Source organism: Galeopterus variegatus, unplaced genomic scaffold (genome assembly GCF_000696425.1).
Source record: "Galeopterus variegatus unplaced genomic scaffold, G_variegatus-3.0.2 Scaffold14, whole genome shotgun sequence".
NCBI lineage: Eukaryota > Metazoa > Chordata > Mammalia > Dermoptera > Cynocephalidae > Galeopterus > Galeopterus variegatus.
The window spans coordinates 1,127,128-1,143,623 of record NW_007726125.1 but is presented as its reverse complement, the minus strand read 5'-3'; the positions used below and the strand labels follow the sequence as shown (position 1 = coordinate 1,143,623).

Here is a 16,496-nt window from a genome sequence, read left to right as displayed (position 1 = left end):
GGCCGTTTGGGAGGCGCAGGGGCGCTCCCGCCGAGGGTTCGGATCCCACATACAGACCAGCCGCTCACTGGCTGAGTGAGGCGCGGGTGCAACACTGAGGTTGCGATCCCGTTGCCGGTCCTGGTCCGGTACGGGGGCAACACTGAGGGTTGCGATCCCGTTGCTGGTCCTGGTCCGGTACGGGGGCAACACTGAGGGTTGCGATCCGTTGCCGGACACGGAAAAAGACAAAAAGGAAAAAAAAAAAAATGGGAGGTGGTTTGTGTGTGTGGCTGGAGATGACCCCGTGCACTCATGAGCTTGAGTGACATGGTAAGCACATGGCTTTCCTGGCAGAGGGACCTTGTGGAAGTTACCCCTCTGAGCCTGTTTTCTCATTCTGAAGCGGAGGTGATGCTATTGGTAGGTTTGCTGAAGAAACCTGAAGTGTATTTTAACAACTTACGCTCTACAATTGTCCTGCATAGAAATCAAGGGAGTTGGGAAGATGCTTATCAAGGTGCTTAATACTAAATACGGGAAACAAGACGAAGGGGAAATCAGTAGGAAGCACCACCTGGAGTAACGTGAGCAAAGTGAACGTCATGGAGTCGCAGCTGCTGCGGTGGGTGGCAGCCGGGAGCCAGCACTGCCGTGGAACCCTGAAGAGACAGGGAACACTTACGCACCCTTCCACACATTTTAAGGTTGACAACTATATTTGTTTAATGTTTAAATTGTAAAGTGTATACTTGCCAACATATTGTGAATTTCAAGATAAAAAATTACCTCATAAAAGTATCAAGTGGAACCCACCGTCTATTTTAAAAGGTACACGAACGAAACTGTCAGTTGAGAATTTTACTTATTTTTTTCTCTTTAAGCTCATGTTTCTATTCCACTTCCCTCACAGAATTTTATCCCCATGTAATACTTTAAAGTATGTCTCATTTTTGGTCATCCTGCCAATTTGTAACAAAAATTAAAATTTGTTTTCTGTGACCATAAGGCTATTAACTCAATCCAGAAGAACATTTTGCATCAGTTACAATTATTGTTAGTGCCTATTTGATCATAGTAACGTGTTGTCCTGATAATTCTAAAAGATACTTGAAATGCATTTCTTGATGAGGTAAATGAAGGTCTTTTACAATGAGAGTTTAAGAACATGGATGTTCTTGCTAGAATGAGATCGGACTCCTGACCAACTCTCTTCCTATTTTTCGTTTTTATAAACGTAAGCTCCGAGAAACATTGATGTGTTTTGTTACAGCAATGTCACCTATTTCTTAGGACTTATTAGTTTTACCCACAAAAGTTTCAGTGATTTATAATAAAAAATTATAACATGATTAGGTCCTCCAATTTTGTTGAAAGCAAAAAAAAAAGATTACCTGATTTGCAAAAGAATTTATTATCCAGTCACTAAATCATCCACTCTTTCAGGATGTGGAAAGTAGATAAAGGGGCTTGACCAACAATTTTTAAATGACTATTAATTATACTCATAATCCTCTTTGACTTAGAGGCAACTTATTTAATCCAATATACTAAAGATGCTTTGGGAAAGTAGAATTTTAGTACTCCTATAGCTATACAATTTTCTTTCTTTCTTTTTTTTTTTTTTTTGGTGGCAGCTGGCCAGTGCAGGGATCTGAACCCATGACCTTGGTGTTATAACATCACACTCTAACCAGCTGAGCTAACCGACCAGCCAGCACTACAATTTTTTAACTAACTTTTTTTTTTTATTATGGAAAACTTCTAACATGTAAACGGAGGAAATAGTATAATGAATTCCCGTGTGTCCACCCCCCCAACCTTAACAATTAACCAACACTGGGTCAAACTTGTTTCACCTCTACCTCCACCTCCCCTTGGGTTATTTTGACAAATCCCAGATATAGTATTTCTACCATCAATAAATCAGTATGTATCTCTAACACAGTGTTTCTCAATAGGGAGCAATTTTGCTTCCCAGGAGACATTTGGCAATGTTTGGAGTTATTTTTTATTGGCCTGACAGAAGAGGGACTAGTGGCTTCTAGTGGGTACAGGCCAGGGATGCCACTAAACATAGTGCAACAGGACAGACCCTCACAACAAAGAATTATCCACCCCAAAATACTAACAGTGCCTGGGGTTGGACTCCATTCTTCCAGATTAGGATTTTTTAAAAAATCCCCATACCATTGTCATACTTGAAAAATAATTTTAAAATATCAAACACTCGGTTAGTGTTTAAATTTCTCCATTCATCTTATGATTGTTTAAACAGTTCATATGTTTGAATTAGGTGCCCAACAAGATCCATACATTATATTTAATTGATAGACCTCTTAAATCCCTTAATTTATAAATTCTCCCTCCTTTTTTGTTGCAATTTATTTGATGTTGATCCTGTAGAATTACATTCTGGGTTTCTTGTCTTATCCTGTGGATCAGACTCAGTTTTAACCTTTGGTAAGAATATTTCAGGGCCGGCCTGGTGGCGCACTGGAGAGTGCGCCGCTTGGGAGCGCAGCAGCGCTCCCGCCGAGGGTTCGGATCCCATGTGGAGACCGGTTCCCGCTCACTGGCTGAGCGCGGTGTGGGCGCGACACCGAGGGTTGCGATCCTGTTGCTGGTTCCCAGTACGGGTGCGACACCATTAGTAAAATGAGGGCCGGCCTGGTGGCGCACTGGAGAGTGTGCCGCTTGGGAGTGCGGCGGCGCTCCCGCCGAGGGTTCGGATCCCATGTGGAGACCGGTTCCCGCTCACTGGCTGAGCGCGGTGTGGGCGCGACACCGAGGGTTGCGATCCTGTTGCTGGTTCCCAGTACGGGTGCGACACCGAGGGTTGCGATCCCGTTACCAGTCAGTAAAAAAAAAAAAAAGACAAAAAGCAGAATATTTCAGAATTCCTGTTACATCACATCAAGAACTTGTATTTTTGTGATATAAAAACTGATCATTGGGTTCAGATGTTGCCAGCTTGACCCATTCATTATATAAAGTTTCCCATCAGCTTTTCATCACATATAATGTGGATTCAGCAGCCACTGATCATGACTTTCTAGATTTCTTTTTTCCTTAGGAGTTACAAATGGTGATATTATGTCATTTCTTCATTTATCAGTTAGACGACTTCTAAAAAAACACTTCCTCTCATTAACTATTTTGTTACCTTGTGGAACATTTATACAGGAAAAGATGGTGAATACACTCCCTTTATTTACCAGTTTTCAGAATGAGCTGGTTCCCTAGCATCTTCTAAAGGTGACCAAAGAGGTTTGTTTTTTATTTATTTTTTATTATTATTTTTTTTTCCTTTTTGTCTTTTTTCGTGTCCGGCAACGGATCGCAACCCTCAGTGTCGCGCCCGTACCAGACCAGGACCGGCAACGGGATCGCAACCCTCGGTGTTGCGGCCACACCTCGCTCAGCCAGTGAGCGGGAACCGGTCTGTATGTGGGATCCGAACCTCGGCAGGAGCGCCGCCGTGCTTCCCAAGCGGCGCACTGTAGCAGTGCACCACCGGGCCAGCCAAGAGGTTTGTTTTTTAAAAATCACTATGAATAATTGGATTTTTAATATATTTGATGTCTTTCAATCCACTGCATATATATATATATACACATATATTTGTGTATAGTTTTTTTGTTTATTTTTTAATTCTCAAATTGGCCCTCTTGGGCCAGTAGAAATACCTTTATGGTGTGACTGTTTAGTCCTTTTGACATGACCCCAGTATCTTTCATACTTCCTTGCTTTCTGGCATAAGATTTTCCAGCCTCATCTTGTTAAATTTCTCACCCCAGACCTGTACTCAGCCATTTCTCCAAGGAGCCTGGTTACTTTTAGTGGGAAATGGTATTTAGAGAGTATAGTCTGGGTGCTAGGGGTGCTCCTCACCATTAGGTTGGTCACAGTTTCTAAGCTTTTTCAATGGATTTTTTTTAAATTTAAAAAATAATCTCAGGGCCAGCCCGGTGGCGCACTGGATAGTGCGCCGCTTGGGAAGCGCGGCGGCGCTCCCACCCGAGGGTTCGGATCCCACATACAGACCGGTTCCCGCTCACTGGCTGAGCGAGGCGCGGGAGCAACACCGAGGGTTGCGATCCCGTTGCCGGTCCCCGGTCCGGTACAGGGGCAACACTGAGGGTTGCGATCCGTTGCCGGACACGGAAAAAGACAAAAAAATAATAATAATAATAATAATAATCCCAAATTTATTTTTATTGTAACATGATTGTACATACCTGGGGGGTACAGCATGAATATCAATATCTGCATGCAATATGTGATGCTCAAATCAGAGTAATCTCTATATCATTACACAATGTAATAGTTTTTTATGACCCTTTACCAATTTCTCACTAACCCCCCTTCCCCTCCCCATTTTCCTTTCTAGTGGCCTCAGTTCTGTTCTCTTTTGAAATTTCGGTGAATTATTGTGATCATTGTATCTTTCTTTTTTTGTTTATTTTTTGAGCTCCCACTCATGAGTGAGGATATGCAGTAAAATTTCTCTTTCTGGCTTTTTTCACTTAATACAATTTTCTCTAAGTTCATCCATGTTGCTGTGAATGGCAGAATTTCATTCTTTTTTATGGCAGAGTAGTATTGCATTGTGTAGATATACCACAATTTCCTTATCCAGTCATCTGTCAATGGACATTAAGGTTGGTTCCAACTCTTAGCTGTTATAAATAGAACTGTGATAAACATGGGAGTACAGTATCCCTTCGACGTGGTGATTTCCATTCCTGTGGGTACACACCTACCAGTGGGATTGTTGGAAAATTTTTTTAAGATAAAAATATTTCCTGGGCCGGCCCGGTGGCGCACTGCTACAGTGCGCCGCTTGGGAAGCGTGGTGGCGCTCCCGCCGAGGGTTCGGATCCCACATACAGACCGGTTCCCGCTCACTGGCTGAGCGAGGCGCGGGAGCAACACCGAGGGTTGCGATCCCGTTGCCGGTCCCCGGTCCGGTATGGGGGCGACACTGAGGGTTGCGATCCGTTGCCGGACATGGAAAAAGACAAAAAGGAAAAAAAAAAAAAGATAAAAATATTTCCTGAGTTCATAACAAAACAGTTTTTTATACAGAATAATTTTATCTTACTGTGTGCCCCTATTAGTAGCATTTGTCAGTTCTGTGGTGTAAATTCCCGTCACTGAATTGGCTATTTCTCTCTCCCAAAGGCCAGCGCTCTTGTCAGGCAGCTCCTTCCAAACAATCCCCTCTCCCCAACTCAGTAAGTAATCCCTCCCCAAGTCCCTTTAGGCTTGGAGTTAATGATTCCCACTGTAACTAGCCCCAGGAGGTACTGCATTATCCCTAAACCCTGGCCTGTCTGTTTATTAACTTCTCTACAAATTACTCAGTTTGAGTGTGCCACCTGTTTCCTGCTGGGACCCCAACTGATGCACACGTAGACCAATTAAAGTCTCAATTAGTGAGAGATTGAGTGGCCTGAATTGGATAGTGGTTGTTAGGATGGAAAGGGGATGAATTCTAGAGATACTGAAGAAGTAGAATCGATTTATGGGTGTTGGAGGAAGAACAGTGGAACACTGGCCAGTAAGTGCTTCTCAAGCAGTATTCTGTGATCAAGAAAGTTTGGGAAGTTCAGGATATTCCATCATTCTAGTTAGAGGTCACAACACCTATGAAAAAGCTCTGAGAAGTCCTACGATCAAGAGATCTGCTTAACTTCTTGTAACCTAGTTTTCTCCAAGTGTGTTGGACTGCACAGTACCATCCCTCTTCTTTTTTTTTTTTTTTTTTGAGTAAGAATATCACTGTTTAATTTCCTACAGGTAATTTTCTACAGCTTCAACATTTTCTCCTCAAAATTAAAAGAAAAAAAAATCCCGAAGTTTAGAACTGGATCACTTGGCCCTTTCTTTTCTTATCTCCTCCCAGTTCAAAATCTTTGCATCTCTTAATGGCCAGCATCCTCTTGGACCTGCAGTTAAGTTCAAACACATTCGAGCCTTAGCACAATCTTCTTTGTGGTTTTAGCTTTCTTCCAGAAAATTGGCTTTGTCTGCCCACCATAGCCACTTTGCTTCCGGTCGTAGCACCTCTTTCCCTGGGCATACAGGGAATCCTTGCCGTTCTTATACTGGGTCAGTTTGTGAGGCTGATTGATGCTTGCCACACTTCTTACCGAAAGTTCTTCGGGTTTTAGGTACATTAACCATCTTTGCAGTAGAGCTGTCTACACGATGAAAACAGGAACCTTAGCGTCTGCACTCCCACCCCTCTTACTCTGTCAGAAAGCTCCTGTTAACCATCTATGAAACTCGTGTTCCATGGAACACACTGAGTGGGAGGCTGGAGAGAGAGGAAGCTAGAACAGAACCTGACTTTAAGCTTTCAATAAATGGTAAATATTACTTAGGAAACAAAAAAATAAGGATGTGAATTTGTATATCACGTTTGCCTAAGAATTTTGGACACCATTGTACAATTCTAGTTAGGTAATTTGCTAAAAATTCTTGTCTTAAATTGTTCATATTTGTTCTGTCTAAATTTTGTCTCTACTTGTCTAGAAAATAATTTTGATATGAATATGTAAGAATGCATACTGGATAAACTTACTGTAATTCCTCATAGCCACTGGGCTTTGTCTCTGGAGAAACACAGTCCCAATTCCCAATTCCTATAGGTAGAAAGGCACAGAGACCTGAATGTTGGCAGGGCCGGCTGGTTAGCTCAGTTGGTTAGAGCACAGCCTTATAATGCCAAGCTCAAGGGTTTGGATCCCTCTACTGGCCAGCGAACACCTCCCCTCCCACCGCCCACCCCAAAAAGAAAAAACAAGACCTGAATGGTGGAGGCAAAATCTGGAGGTAGGGGTTGAAAAGGCACATGATAGAAAGGATGATGTGGTGAGAATTAAAGGATAACTCCTCCCATTAAAAGCCAACTCAGAAAGAAGAACTAGCTCCCAGAAATAAGGAGAGCCCCCCAAACGCCTTTCTCCACTACAAGGAACTGGGGCTCCTCAGAGAAATGGAAGATACTGGGACTGAGCAGAAAAAGTACAAGAAGTGAGGACATGTTAAAAGGACACAGAATCCAGCCTGAAGGTCAAATGTGGAATAATTTAAGTACCAGAATAATAATAATAATGGATTATAATTCACTGGAAAAAATAAGAATTCATAAGCCCATTCTGATGTAAACAAATAAATGGGGAAAGGAATCAATGGATGCTAAAACTAGTGTCTGCAAGTTTGCTGAATAACAGGATATTTATACAGTCTCAGAGTATCTCCCTTCAAGATTCTTATTGATTACAAAGGGGAAAAATAGAAAGTTTATAGTGGAGAAACCTGGCAGGCAACACCATATCAGGAGGCGCATGATGTCAAGTTGTCTAATTACTGATATTAATGATCCAAACTTAATATCAGTAATTAGAGAACTTGACATCATGTGCCTCTTGATACGATAAACCGAGAAGAACACAAACATTGCTCCTGTGCTATTCCTGCCCAAAATGCACAATTTGTGTTTTTTTGGGGTTTTTTTTGTTTTTGTTTTTTGTCTTTTGTCTTTTTCCGTGTCCGGCAACGGATCGCAACCCTCAGTGTTGCCCCCGTACCGGACCAGGACCAGCAACGGGATTGCAACCCTCGGTGTTTCCCCCACGCCTCGCTCAGCCAGTGAGCGGGAACCGGTCTGTATGTGGGATCCGAACCCTCGGGCGGGAGTGCTACCGCGCTTCCCAAGCGGTGCACTTATCCAGTGCGCCACCGGGCCGGCCCCAAAATGCACAATTTGAAACAAATAATGAGGAAATATAAGACAAACTGGAATTAGGGGACATTCTACAAAATAACTGGCCTGTCACTGCAAAAATTTTCAGTCATAAAAGACAAATAGACTAAACAACTGTTCCAGATTAAAGGATACTACACAGACCTGACAACTAAATATAATGAGTGATCTTAGATTTTCTTTTTGCCAGAAAGAATGTTATTGAGACAATTGGCAAAATGTTTAATGATACCTGTAGATTGGATAATAGTATTATGTCAATGTTAATTTCCTGATTTTGATTATTTTACTGTGGTTATGTAAGAGAATATTCTTGTTTTTATAAAATAAACACTGAAGTATTCGGGGGTAAAGGAGCAGCATATCAATTTCCTCTCAAATGGTTTGGAAAAAATGAACATATAGCGAGAGAAATGATAAAGCAAGCATAGTAAAATGTTAACATTTGGGGAATCTGGGTAAAGAGTATATTGGAATTCTTCGTATTATGGCAACTTTTCTGTAATTCTAAAATTACATAAAAATAAAATATTTTTTTAAAAAAATGAGGATCTTTACCTAAGCCCATAAGGAATGATTTTGACTGCAAGAAATAGAAAACTGACTCCAGCGGTTTAAACAAATAGAGTTATCCTTATTTCACATAAGTCTAGAGGAAAACAGTTGCGAGTGTTGGTTTAGCTTCTAACAATGCTAACACCGATCAAGGTTTTCTATTGTTCTAAATACTGAATTTATTTTTACGCTTTCTCTTTTCATCGTTGCAAGATGGCTCCATAGTTCCAAGCATCACCTCTGCACTTAAAGTATAAGGGAGAAAGGTGCTAGGTACAGCAGGGTATGTCCCTCTTATCTGCAAACCAGAAGTTGCCTAGGTGCTTTTTAATAGGCTCTCCCTGTGCCTCAATAATAAAACTCGTTACATGGCCAACCCAATCTACGTGAGGGAGGCTGAGCAGTGGCACCTGCCTTTCTGGTCTCTGCAATAGGAGACTGGGAAGGATGTTTGCCATATCAAGAAGTTGATTATCTTCAATTTGAAGACTATAGACCATTAAGACATAGTGCTCCTTGTAAAAAAGACAAAAAAAAAAAGGAAACTTTGACCATATTAACTCTTCGACCCAGTCTATGATTCCATTCTTAGTAACAGTATTTCTTAAGGTTTGACCCACAGATCACCTATATCAGAGTCATTTATTATAAGGCAGCATCCTGGGCCTTAGCTCAGTAAATTACAGTCTCTGGGGGCGGGACCCAGGAATATAAATTTTAAACACCTGGTTTCCAACAAAGTCATAGACAAAAGTAAATGGAAACACCTAGAAATGCTTGGTACAGCGTAACAAAAAATGTAATTCATAGTTGAGTTCTCGAAGTGACTGAAAATCAGATGGTAAACATATGGTTATCTATCCAGTAATCCCTTGGCTGGCACTGGCTGGCTCACTTGGTAGAGCATGGTGCTATTAACACCAGGGTCAAGTACTCAGATCCCCATACCCCCCAGCCACCCCCCCCAAAAAAAGAAAAAAAAAAAAAATATATATATCTCCAATACTCCAGGAGCTTCAAATGTTTGTTTGCTTGCCTATTTATTTTTAATTAACTGAAGTCTATACTTTATTCAGATCTCCCTAGTTTTTACCTAATATTCTTTTCCTCTTCCATGATCCTACTCAAGATACCACGTGACATTTAGTCATCATATTGCCTTAGGCTCCTTTTGGCTTTGACAGTTGGAATCTCGGGTTTAACACCCACTTGGTAAAAGGAGACTGTGAACTTGCATAAGTCAGGCAGTTAGACCTGAAACCCTGGCCAGGATCCTCAAAAAGTTGCACCCTCAAGAAAGAACAATACCTACCAGCAAAACAAAAATGCTAACAAAAGAGAAAAAAAATAGTTTATCTATCACCCCAAGAAACTAACAAATACAAAAGACAAACAGAAAATAAGAAAGAAAGGAACTAAAGGTACTTAAGACATTGAAACAAAAATCAGTAAAATGCTAGGAGTAAATCAACACCTTTCAATAATAACTCTAGGGCCGAGCCCAGGGCGCACTCGGGAGAGTGCAGCGCTGGGAGCGCAGCAGCGCTCCTGCCGTGGGTTCGGATCCTATATAGGGATGGCTGGTTCGCTCACTGGCTGAGCGTGGTGCTGACAACACCAAGTCAAGGGTTAAGATCCCCTTACCGGTCATCTTTTTAAAAAAAAAAAAAAAAAAAAAGTTGCACCCTCAAGGAAAAGATATGTTTGAAGAGGTAATCCTCTATGGGTTTTGAGCATTCCTGGACATTCTTGCCGGCTACGTCACAAATACAAAGCTCTGATCACTCTTTACTGCGCCATTTCTCAGGATTGTGTTTGCAGTGAGCAACTTTGAGCAATGAGGTAATGTCTTTTTTTAGGACAAAGAGCAAGTTGTTCCTCTCCTGTAACAGAGCCCCCTGCCAGTGTTGGCATCCATCTGGGCCCTTCTGTGTCACCTCTGGGACTTGGTGGGCAAAAAGGAATTGACATAAAACTAATTCTTATGCTGCTCAGTGAGTAATAAAGTCCTTTGTCTCTCACTCAGGAATCTCATGCCTTCTGCAATCATCCATGAAATAGCAACAGGTTAATGTATTAGCTTGTAAGTAGGGTAAAATTCCAGATTTGGAAAGGTGAAACCTACTTACTGGCAAAGTTAATAAGAAAGCTTGACTATCCCTGGCTGGGCTCTGGGAGGAGGAAAAAAGCCCCTTGAGAAAACAAAAACTTGGCCCTACCTGACTTTTAAGGTATGAATTTATAGTATCCATCTAATATAATTCCTATGCCTAGTAATTGATACTCTATGACTCATGGGGCAAAAACAAAACTACACTTGAGTCATATTCCCACTAGTCAGGATTCCCGTAGGAAAAAGAATTAAGCCCCCTTAAAGATAAAAGCACAGCTAAAAACATTAGAAAATAATCCACCATAAGCAAGAGTCAGCAGATACAACAAATAGGATTAGAGCTCCTAAAACTTGAGATAATAGAACTACATGCTGGGGCCGGCTCCATGGCGCACTCGGGAGAGTGCGGCGCTGGGAGCACAGCAGCACTCCCGCCGCAGGTTCGGATCCTATATAGGACTGGCCGGTGCGCTCACTGGCTGAGCACGTTGCGGGCAACCCCACACCTAGGGTTGTGATCCCCTTACCGGTCACGAAAAAAGACAAAAAAAAAAAAAAAGAACTACATGCTGAAAGAGAATATAAAATTAGTATAACTAAAGGCATAAAAGAAAGAATAAAAAACCAAAAGAGGATTCTGAATAAAGAGTAGGCAGATTTGAAGAACTAAATAGAAGTTTTAGATGGGACAAGCTAATCCTTGAAGAAGAAAAAATGCAATGAACAGCTTGAACAGCAGCAATAGACACAGATGAAGAGAAGTTAGTAAAATGGAAGATAGATCTGAGGAAATTACCTAGAATGTAGCACAAAGATAAAGAGTGGAAAAATACAACAGGGAGATTAAAAGATATGAATGACAGAATGAGAAGGCTTAAAATGTACCTGACTAAACTTATAGAGGGAAAGAATAGAGAATATGGGGAAAAAGCAATATTTGAAGAGATCTTGAAAAATTTTCTAGAACATTTGAAAAGTACGTGTAGCAAGTCTGCCAGTTGTTCTCCAGTATCTGTTTTCCCCTTGTCTAATGCAATGGTCCCCCAAGTGAGGTCCCAATGCAGGCAACGTCAACATCATCTGCAAATTTGTTAGAAATGCACATTCTCAGCCCCATCCCAGACCTACTGAATCAAAAACTTAGAAATGGGGCTTAGCAACTGAGTTTTAACAATCTCTCCAGTGATTCTGGTGGATGCTAAAATTTGAGAATCACTGTTCTATCATAATAGAACATTGATTTTTAGTTGGGCACATGGCTCCCTGATAAAGGTCTTCAGATTGAAATATACTCTGAGTTCTAAACAAGATAAATAAAACAAAATCCATACTTTGACATATTGTAACAAAACTGCAAAGTAACCAGGGAGAAGAGACAGATTATCTACAAAGGAATGACAAACTAACAGCAACAAAATAGGCCAGAGAACAAAGAAAAAACAATAACAACAACAACAAACGACACATCAAACCAAAGTTCTGAATTTGACCTGAAAATAACTGATACTTACAGATATGGAGAAATTCTCTCACAAGCTTTATCAAGCATGAAAAGGTATGAATAACCTAGACCAGGGGTCAGCAAACTACAGTTAATGAGCCAAATCTGGCCCACTACTTGTGTTTGTAAGTAAAGTTTTATTGGAATGCAGCCAACACAATATTTATGTGTTGTCTGTGGCTGCTTTCATGCTATAATGGCAGAAGTGAGTAGTTACAAGGAGATAAGACCATGTGGTCTGCAATGTCTGAAATGTTTACTATATAGCCCTCTAAGAAAAAAAGTTTGCAGCCCCTGACTTAGACAAATGATACATCTGAGTGCATGTGAATTCCCAGTGTTTCCCTTTTATTCCTCAGAGGAGGATGCTAGGATGGTGGTGGCTATGGTTAACAGGCCTGAGGAGCTCAAAAAAAGTTCTTAGGTTTTTAATTCTGCCTTCTGCTAGAGCAGCTACATCAGCACCTGTAAACAACTTAGTTTATGGTAGCATGTAGGGAAAATATTTTGCCATTCCGCAAGCCAGGTCATCTGGGTCCTGATTCAGAGTCCAGGTTCTGGGTTCTAAAATTCATGTGTCTAACTTGTATAACCTCTCTTTGCTTATGCCTTAACTTTTAACTTCTGTCCAGGTAGGGGCTTTCCAGTGGCAGGCCGACTCCACTGTCCACAATACATGGACGAACGGTGATTGGCAATGCAGAATAAAGAAAGCTGAAACCAAAGTGCCTGAGAACCAGGGTGAGAGGAAAAGCTAATAAGAAGCAAGTGGAATGACACTAAAGAACTTCAGAAACAGAACCAGAGGTACCCGAATAGGGGGGAGACAGGGCTGAAAACAAAGACTGGTCTAAAGTATATACAAGGAACAGTTAGATGCCCAGATCTTCTCCCCAGCTGTTCAGTGCTGATGACTACCCTTGTCCTCCCTGACTATAGACAGGAAGTTAACTGGGGAAATTGAGTCAGAAAGGCTCTACACATAGGGTAAGATAGAACAAAAGCTAGGAGTGCAAATGGCGATTAAGAGAAAGTCTATACACCAAATAGCGAGGCTCTCAGTTTCTCTTTTCTTTTCTCTTTTCTCTCTTAGCTCCCAGAACACCAACATTCAGGCTTATACTCCTGGATAGTAGACTGGAGTATTCTTCAGGCAGGGGAAATTGGCTTGCCCAAGAGAAAAACAAACAAAGAAACAATAACAGACACAACCCTAGAGATACTGACATTTGGGGGACACACAACAAAAAGTCGGGGTCTAGAAACCCTACACGGGCTGGCCTGGTGGTGCACTGGAGAGTGCGCCGCTTGGGAGTGTGGTGGCGCTCCTGCTGAGGGTTCGGATCCCATGTGGTGACTGGTTCCCGCTCACTGGCTGAGCGCGGCGCGGGCGCGACACTGAGGGTTGCGATCCCGTTACCAGCCAGTAAAAAAGACAAAAAGGAAAAAAAAAAAATAGAAACCCTACACATGCACACAGTTTCCAGTCAGTTGTTTAAAACTAAATGGTATTCTTTTTTTTTTCCTTTTTGTCTTTTTTACTGACGGGCAACGGGATCGCAACCCTCGGTGTCACGCCCGCACCGCGCTCAACCAGTGAGCGGAACTGGTCTCCACATGGGATCCGAACCCTCGGCGGGAGCACCGCCACGCTCCCAAGCGGCGCACTCTCCAGTGCGCCACCGGGCTGGCCCCTAAATGGTATCCTTTCTTTATTATTTGTTCCTGATTTTAAAAGTAATACATGTTTCTTTGGCAGGCCGGTATGGGGATCTGACCCCTTGACCTTGGTGTTATTGGCATCATGTGAACTAACCAAGTGAACTAACCCAGCCAGACCCATATTTGTTTTAAAAAATACAAATAGTTTAGAAAACTGTAAAGTAGATGATAGAAGTTTTCCAGTAGGCCTTACATCCCCAAAGGCAACTATTGTTAACTATGTCTCGATAGGTTTTTAAATTTTTTTCTATTTAAGTATAATAGGCCTTGGTTCAATTCCTGTAACAAAGGCTAAAATAGCAGGACTTTATTTTTTTTTTTTTGTCCTTTTTTGAGACCGGGCGCACTGCGCTCAGCCAGTGAGTGCTGTGAGTGCACCCGCCATCCCTATATAGGATCCGAACCTGCGGCGGGAGCACCACTGCTGTGCTCCCAGCGCCGCACCCTCCCGAGTGCACCACGGGCTTGGCCCTAAAATAGCAGGGCTTTAAACAAAATCGATGCTTATCTCTCAGTCATGTGATAGTCTAGAGCAGTCCAGCTAATATTATGGTTCCACAGTGTTGGGGCCACAGGCCCCTCTGCTACCACTGTTCTGTCCTTCTCAGAGTTTTCACCTAATGGTCTAAGACGGATGCTCCTGATCATGTCACTGCATTCACATTCCATTCAATGAGAAGGAAAGAAGAGGAAACAGGAGGCATTCTCCTTATTGTTTGAGGACATATCCCAAAGTTGCCTATACTACTTCTGCTCACATCCCATTGGGAAGAATACACTTGCATTCAGAGAGAATGGGAATGTAGTCCAGATGTGCCCAGCTAGAGCTCAGGATCTCTTTTAATAAAGGAAGGTGGGGAGAATGAATATTGGGAGACAACTAGCAATCTCTGCTACAGAATAAATATAAATATACATTAATTTTTAAAAATTTTCAGAAACAAGGACGCTACACATATTTAGTGTCTCTGTCTTAATTATGAATAGAGAGTCAAGGATCTCCAGAGGTTTGAGGAAAGCCTCTTGATGAAGACCAAAATGAACAAACAAAAAGGAACTCAGACAAAACAGAGGCAGACAATGTAAGGAGTAGAAGAAAATGTAAAAACAGAAATAACCTAAGATTAATATCACATCCATGAAATGAGTACAGGATGCTATTAAAAAAGGAAACATCAGGGAACAGAAAAGAGCTCTTAGAAATCAAAAATACAATAGCAGAAATAAAAGTTCAGCAGAAGGGTTGTGATGGAGTTTGGATGTGTCGTCCCCTCCAAAACTCATGTGGAAATCTGATCCCCGGTGTGGCAGTGCTGGAAACTGATTGAGTCATGGGGGCGGATCCCTCATGAATGGATTAATGAGTGAGTTCTCCCTCTATCAGTTCCCGCGAGAGCACATTGTTTAAAAAGACCCTGGCACCTCCTCTCTCTCTCTCTTGCTTCCTCTCACCACGTGATCTGCTTGTACCCGCCGGCTCCTGCCACTTTCCGCCATGAGTAGAAGCAGCCTGAGGCCCGTGCCAGATGCAGCTGTCCCAGAATCGTAGGCCAAATAAACCTCTGTTCCTTATAAATTACCCAGTCTCAGGTATTATGTTACAGCAACACAAAACGGACTAAAACAGGTTGGAAGAGAAAGTTGAGAACATTTATCAGGAAATAGAACAACAAAAGACAAAGAAATAGAAAATAGGAGGGGATAGATAAGAAAACTAAAAAAGCCATCCAGGAGACCCATTAACTTACTAACAGAAGTTACAGAAAGAAAGAGCAAAGAAAATGAAGAGAAGAAAATTATCAAAAAGATGAGACAATTTCCCAGAAGGAACTGAAACACAGGAGTTTCTGGTTTCCATATACATACTCACTGCCCAGCACCATGCACAATAACAACGGACCCATACCAAGGCACAGCACCATGAAAGATCAGAACACTAAGCCTTCAGAGAATGGGGGGAAAACAAAAATAAATAAACAACAACCCTCAAAAAACCAGCCCCCCTACAAAGGAAGAGGAAACAGAACGTGAATGGCCTTCCCGACGGCAACACTGGATGTGAGAAAACAGCAAAGCAACACATTCGAAGACCTAAAGGAAGAGGGTTTCCTTTTTTTTTTTTCCTTTTTGTCTTTTTTCGTGTCCGGCAACGGATCGCAATCCTCAGTGTCGCGCCCGTACCGTACCGGGACCTGCAACGGGATTGCAACCCTCGGTGTTGCTCCCGCACCTCGCTCAGCCAGTGAGCGGGAACCGGTCTGTATGTGGGATCCGAACCCTCGGCGGGAGCGCCACCGTGCTCCGAAGCAGCGCACTGTAGCAGTGCGCCACCGGGCCGGCCCAGGAAGAGGGCTTCCAATGAAGACTACTTGTAGTGAAACTAACCATCAAGTATAAAAGCAAAAACGTCTTCCAACACACAGTCTCAAAGATTTCACCTTCTCTGTACTCCCGCCCCCCCATCCCTTTTTGAATGTCCTCCACCAAAACTGAGGAGGACATAAAGCAAGAAGACAACCAGGGCTGCAGAGGTCAGAACACAGGAGATGAAAGTGACCTCGGGATGACAGTGAGGGGAGACTCAGCACCACCGCAGGGCAGCAGCCGGAGAGCAGCCGAGCCAGGGTGGAGCAAGAAGGCTAGGTGCTCCAGGAAATAAGCTTCTGCCCAAACTGATCATTCGTAGATTTGGTGATATGTTCCACAGTTCTGTCAGAGGGTTTGGGAAAGGCCTTATGATGGGTTGAGAGAAATCTAAACAAATCAACAACGGAGGAATTTTTTTTTTTTTTGCAGCTGGCAGATATGGGGATCTGAACCCTTGACCTTCTTGTTATCAGCACCATTCT

General features: G+C 42.3%; 1 pseudogene; it reads right to left on the bottom strand.

Moving 5' to 3' along the window:
* Window positions 1–5,845: 5,845 nt before the first annotated feature.
* LOC103584139 lies at window positions 5,846–6,171 on the bottom strand (annotated as a pseudogene).
* Between the last annotated feature and the right edge of the window lie 10,325 nt (window positions 6,172–16,496).